Consider the following 6,878-nt stretch of genomic DNA (forward strand, 5'->3'; position numbering starts at 1 on the left):
CATTTGCCACGGCTCATGGGAACCTGGGGTCCGCTTTGACAACTAATCCCAAGATTTGACGTAGGCACTAGTTTTACGAAAGCGACTGCCATCTGATCTTCCAACCCGAAAGGAATTAGTTCGGTTTCCTCACGATGTTTTCCTTCACCGAAAAGCGACTGGTAAATATCAAATGATATGGTACGAGCCGGGGTTCGAAACTGCGACCTCCGGATCTAAAGTCGCACGCTCTTACCGCTAGGCCACCAGCGCTTTTTAAACGTTTTTTTTTTATTACAAACAAGTTGTAAAAGTATTTATTACCTTTCAAACTCCCATATCCCACAGTCGACTTCTACGACACCCACGGGAAGAAAGGGGGTGGTGAAATACTTAACCCGTCACCACTCGGGGCCTAGACGTTACACATACACTGTCAAAAGAATTGTTTTATGCTTTTGATAGTGTATGTGTAAATTATACAACATAATATGAGTCAAACTCGTAGATACTCATAAGAGTCCTTGGCAACAAAAAGGCTTTTATACATTGATATAACTATAACCTCATCATCCTCCTTGCGTTATCCCGGCATTTCCCACGGCTCATCGGAGCCTGGGGTCCACTTTGACAACTAACTACAACCTAATAACTATAACTATAACCACTATAACCATATAATGGTATAACTATAATCTAACCACAAAATTAAAAATTTGAAAACACCCGACCGCGACATAGTAGACTGATTTTCATGAAACATGACTAAGAACACTCCCGACTAACTTAGCTTTCAGACAAAAAAACTAAATCTAAATCGGTTCATCCGTTCGGGAGCTACGATGCCACAGACAGACACACACACAGACAGACAGACAAACAGACAGACAGACAAACACACAGACAGACACGTCAAACTTATAACACCCCTTCGTTTTTGCGTCGGGGGTTAACAACGACAATAAGTATCTAAAGCTTATTTAAAATCACTAGCTTTGATTTTGAACTACAATCAAAAAGGCACACACAGAGAAAATACAACCAGTTTTCATGTTCGTTCAACAAGTTTTTTGGTTAAAATAGCGCCTACATGCTCTTTGGTTCAAATAACAAGCTACTTGTCATTTGAATCGGCAATATATTTGAATCAACAAGTCGATTTTATAAAAACAACCTGACACATATTATTGTTTTAAACATACGTTTGGCTGATTCAAACGGATAAACCGCAACAAGTCGAACTTGTTAAATTCACAATACAAATTTCTCTCAGTGAATATTTAAATCAAAGAATGATTATACATTATTAAACAAACATTAAAAGCATTCGAAGTATCGCACTCATCTTTGTTTTATGATGAAGTCTTCGTTATGCAGGCTTAATGGTTGAAACTCTAAAGTGGCCAAAAAACAAGGCCATTTTAGCAGACGATAATGTACGTTTTACTTCTAAGCTTTTCAATGCTTTTGTTCAAAGACAATGTGACACAAAAAACATCTGAAGTACAGTCACCGGCAAAAAGAAGAAATGTGCCTTGTCGCTTTTAATCGTTTGACGATTCCGTATGCTACTCCGTATTCAGGCATTTTCAGAATTTGGGACCCCCAATTAACGTAAGTTGTTAACAAAAATAACAAAAAATAAAACCGCCTTCAAAAATAAGCGCGTTACAAAACACGGAGAAACTAAAAAGCAAAAAATAATAAACCTTTGAATTCAGATTTCTTATCGGATTGCAATAATCTAAACACCCAAATTATAAACAAATCAATTATTTTTGTAGTCGGTACCAGACCTGTTCGTCGCCTTGCTATTTCCTGTTTGCCCCACATAACCATACGCAGGCTGGCAAAATGGAGCGAAAAACTCACGTCCTTAATTTTTAAATTTTAATCTGAGATATATTTGACATATAGGCTACTTCTTGTCTCTTTCTGACCGCCCACTTCCCAAAAATGAGGGATGGAAGTTTCTGCATGTTTTTCGAAATTAACGCAAGCGAAGCCGCGGGCAAAAACTACATAAATTAAGTAGCTTTTGCCCGCAGCTTATATTTAGAAAACTTATTCATTCGCTACTTAGTGTTGCTGACTTTACTCTGCGTGTTTCAATACAATCGCAAACTGAAATAAGGCGTAGGTTTTTCATTTATCGAGATAACCGAGTGAAATTAGTTTTTTGCGTAGGTTTTCGTGTTAAAGACATGACACGATAGTAAATTTAATATTTATACATATACATACATAATTATAAATAGAAAAGAATCAATTTCAACTAATCAACATATTTTTCAAATTGACATTATTAAATATAGTACCTAGTAAATAACATATTTACACAATTTTAAAATAATATTACAGGTAAATTAAACTAAATAAATCGTACATGTTCAGTGCAGAGATGGGTAGTGAGTAAATACTCAAGAGTAAATATCGAGTAAATACTCAGTATTTACTCAAAATACCCGTATTTACTCGTTTTTACTCAAATTGGTGGGTATAAACTATTTAGCGTGCTGAAATGGAAATACAAATTAGAAATATTGGTGTATTTTGTTATCGGCTACTAAGTTAAGTAATCAAATTTATATGAATTTTATTTTAAAGACGTGCTCTCCATACATGTAACTATTTTTCACAAAAATAAAATTCAGAAATTACCAGTTTGTTATACACCATGGCATCTGATAGGTCTTTAAAAATTAATTGAATGTTTCTAAAAAAGTTTTTTAATAATATGAACAGTTTTGGAATAAAACGATAATTAAGGCCGAAATAATGTTTATACCTTTATAACTTTCGAATTCGTTGTTGGAAAAATATCCAGAAACCGTCAAATTATTACCCATATAATACAAAACACAATTTCAACATGTCCAATGTGAATATCATTTAAACATGTCCACACAGTTAAAATAAACACGACTAAGTACTTAAATCTCATTTTTTAAATTATTTTTAGGTAACAGTACTCACCCAAATGAGTAAATACGAGTATTTACTCGGTGCTTTGAGTAAATTACGGGTAAATACTCAGTATTTACTCACCCCTACCCATCTCTAGTTCAGTGAGTACATATGGCACTCTAACCAGGCTCTCATAAGCGGTGGCAAAATAATTCTATAGAAAACAATCATTTATTGTTCCATTTTTGATATGAGTCTAGTAAACATTAAGTAATTGTCTTATACTTACAAAGGGAAAGCTCAGAACACTTGGAGGCCTTGGGCCTTGGTCACTTTTTCTTTGTATATGACATTTATTTAATGTTTATAGTATAATAATAGTAGTGTTACTACTTAAAAATACAAATTAAAATATTTTCAAATGAGAATAATTTGATTTGTTCTAAGATGAGTCTAGTAGCCTATATTACGTAAAATAATGAAAAATACTATAGGAAGAAGTTATTTCCACATCAACAATATTTCCATCATCTCAGGTACAAAACAGTACGTCTTAATTTATCTTAATACACCATTGTCTCGCCGGGTCACGAGAGACAAGCGAGAAAATTTGCGGCTGGGAGATAAGTGGTTTCACATGTCAGACTTCTAGCTCTCATGACTAAAGTCTAAGCTTACACTATTAATCAGAATTATTGCGTGAATGGCGCTAACTGCTTCAAAACTAAAATAAATCATATAATCGGTCAATCAAATCTTGGAACTAAAAACTGGCCAAGAGCGTGTCGGGCCACGCTCAGTGCAGGGTTCCGTAGTTTCCCGTATTGTTTTCTAAAACTGTCCAACCTATCAAGTTTAAAATAATTTTTCTAGAAAGTTTTTATAAAGTACTACTTTTGTAATTTTTTAAATATTTTTTAAACTTATGGTTAAAAAGTTAGAGGGGGAGGGGGGGACATTTTTTTTTTAATTTTGGAGCGATTATTTTCGAAAATATTAACAATCTCAAAAAATATTTTATGAAACCCCTACTAATTTTCAAATACCTATCCAACAATAAATATCACACGTTAGAGTTAAAATGAAAAAAAAAAACACTCCTCTCTTTACGGTCTACCCTAATACATTTTTTCCAATTTTTATTTTACCGCTTTGTCGGCGTGATTGATATTCATAATTATTGGTACCAAATTTCATATTTCTAGTGCTAACCGATTTAAGATTTTCAATCCGGAGGTCGCAGGTTCGACTTCCGGCTCGTACCAATAAGTAAGTGTTTTAGAAATTATGTCCGAAATGTCAAGGATGTGAGACATTAGCAAACCGAACTCATCGTCGGCCACGGACACCGGCGATCAAATATATGAAAGAGGCGCGTTCCTAGCACACAGTCTAAGTTCGTGTAGGTGAACGCGTATTATGCTTGTATGAGTGAAATATGACACTATGACTGTTCGCGTTTTTGATAGGCGGTAACTGTGAGGTAACCGAGAGGGGGTGGGCGGCACTTTCAGCGGCAAGCGGGAGTGGCCATACTATACGATAATACTCTTTATTATACTGAACCTTCGGGTTGGAAAGTCAGACGGCTGTTGCTTTCGTAAAACTAGTGCCGACGCCAAATCTTGGAATAAGTTGTCAAAGCGGACCCCAGGCTCCCATGAGCCGTGTAAAATGCCGGGATAACGCAAGGAGCCGCCAACGTCAAGGTTTAGGAAGGCACGCGGTTTATCAAGACAACAAAATTGTGTCGCTTAACTTCAAACTCGGGTAATTCCCTTCTGCTCTAAGGTTGATTATGTATAAAAATATATGTAATCTGAAAAAGAACCCAGCAACCTTCACATCAAGGGTGAACAGGCATCTTCTGGACGAGCTCACTCCATCGTAGGCCACGTCTTTGCCTTTGGCTAATCTGTGGTCAAGAGTAAGCCCATTTATAATAATAAAAAAAAAGAATCAACCTTATAGCAGAATGGATTTACCCGAGTTTGAAGTTAAGCGACACACTTGGCCGGTGAGCCCTTCATTTTTAACCCCAGACGCAAAAACGACGGGGTGTTATAAGTTTGACGTGTCTGTCTGTCTGTTTTTCTGTCTGTGTGTGTGTCTGTCTGTGGCAACGTAGCTCCCGATTAGTAGCAACCGATTCAAATTTAGTTTTTTTTTGTCTGAAAGCTGAGTTAGTCGGGAGTGTTCTTAGCCATGTTTCATGAAAATCGGTCTACTATGTCGCGGTCGGGGTTTTTATTCAAAATTTAATTGAGTCAAGATTTGGTTAATCGTCAATTGGTAATTTGGTACCCATGTGCAAAAAAGTTACATAGATATCCAGTGTCCGTAGCTGGGTTCAAATCAGAGACCCTTTGTTGGTCACTGCTGGTTACTTGGTCACTTTCTTCATACCTAACTTCGCATAAGTACCTAATAATATTTTATGCCAGTTATTTTTTGAGATAGGAGGCAAACAAGCAGTCAGGTTGCCTGATGGTAAGCAATCGCTGCCGCCCATGGACACCGAATAGGTTTGAGTAACCCAATAAGAAAACAAAGTTTACGAGTACATTGAGTAAATCTCTTAAATAACTTTGCGTTCAATCGGATAAAATATATTTCATCAATTTTATTTTCCATTAAAAAACTTTAAATGTACTTGCAATTCTTTGACGACCAGTCTGGCTCAGTCGGTAGTGACCCTGCCTGCTAAGCCACGGTCCTGGGTTCGAATCCCGGTAGGGGCATTTATTTGTGTGATGAGCACAGATATTTGTTCCTGAGTCATGGATGTTTTCTATGTATATAAGTATGTATTTATCTATGTAAGTATTATATAATTATCGTCGTTTAGCACCCATAGTATACAAGCTTTGCTTAGTTTGGGGCTAAGTTGATCTATTAAAAAAAAAGAGAAAAAAAAAATCCTACATACAACAGTTGTTTCTGGATTATGCCTTATTACACATACCGAATATCAAGAAATTTTCAATACAAAAATTATAATTAAATTATTGATTGTATAACCATAAAATTTCAATTTAAAAACTAAGTTTACTAACTTATTAAAAAAGTTCACTAACCTTTTCCCACACGTTACTAAAATCTTCGAGTTCACAAACTGTCACTTCTCACTTTTTGTCACTCGTAAATCCACAGACACAGCGATACAGTTAAATTTACGCGCGAACAAAACACGATCGCGCGAACGCGCGAGTTTCTCGCGAATGGGACGCGTCACGCCGGCACTGTCTCCAGTACAAGACTGACATGAAACGCATGGTTTTCCGCACAACACCAGTCTCGTAACACTTGTCTTGTTACAAATAAAGTTTTCCAATGTTTTTTCAGCTGTTTTTTGGATTTGCAATGAGTTCAAGCGATGTTTCTAGAATTTTTACTTAACTTTTATAGTGATGAGTACCTAATATACCTAGAATATTATAACCGTTATTGTTTATTACTTTTACGATCGTAGGGACTTTAGAGGTTCAGGATTTAATAATAATAGTTATCGTTTCAGTAACAATAGTACATTACGAATATTACGATACAAGTGCAAAGAAGTTCGGAACGAGGGGTAATAAATTAAAACACGACCGACAAAAGTGTTTTCAATCATAAACAGTGTTTCACACGTGTATTGTTTGATGTTTTCAGTACATCAGCCACTATTATTGCAATAAAATAGCACCATGTGTACTGATTTTTTTATTGAATCTATTTTATTTACAGAGTTAAATGCATACAATGTTGCATTACTTTAACTTAAATGTATATTAAACATACATTCACAGCAGTTCTCACCAAGATATACATCAGTAGCGGCTGATTCATACCATACAAGCCGATTCCCACCGGCTTGCCTAAAATTGATTACTAGTAAAGTACCTAATGTTAAGGTAGGTTTATTTTTGCTCAGTGTTGCCTAACAGAAATTTTCACCAGCCGCCACTGATATACATTGAAACAGTTCAGTTTACGAATTATCTAAAATT

General features: G+C 35.8%; 1 protein-coding gene across 2 annotated transcripts in view; it reads right to left on the reverse strand.

Moving 5' to 3' along the window:
- The window catches only part of LOC125233752 (gonadotropin-releasing hormone receptor), a 171,699-nt gene extending 165,548 nt beyond the window's left edge, over positions 1–6,151 (reverse strand). For both annotated transcript variants that reach the window (XM_048139828.1, XM_048139829.1), the window contains exon 1: positions 5,964–6,151. The gene's annotated coding sequence lies outside the window, so the exon portion shown is untranslated. The remainder of the gene's footprint in view (positions 1–5,963) is intronic.
- Positions 6,152–6,878: the final 727 nt, after the last annotated feature.

The sequence above is a fragment of the Leguminivora glycinivorella genome, chromosome 15, assembly GCF_023078275.1.
Source record: "Leguminivora glycinivorella isolate SPB_JAAS2020 chromosome 15, LegGlyc_1.1, whole genome shotgun sequence".
Classification (NCBI taxonomy): Eukaryota; Metazoa; Arthropoda; class Insecta; order Lepidoptera; family Tortricidae; genus Leguminivora; species Leguminivora glycinivorella.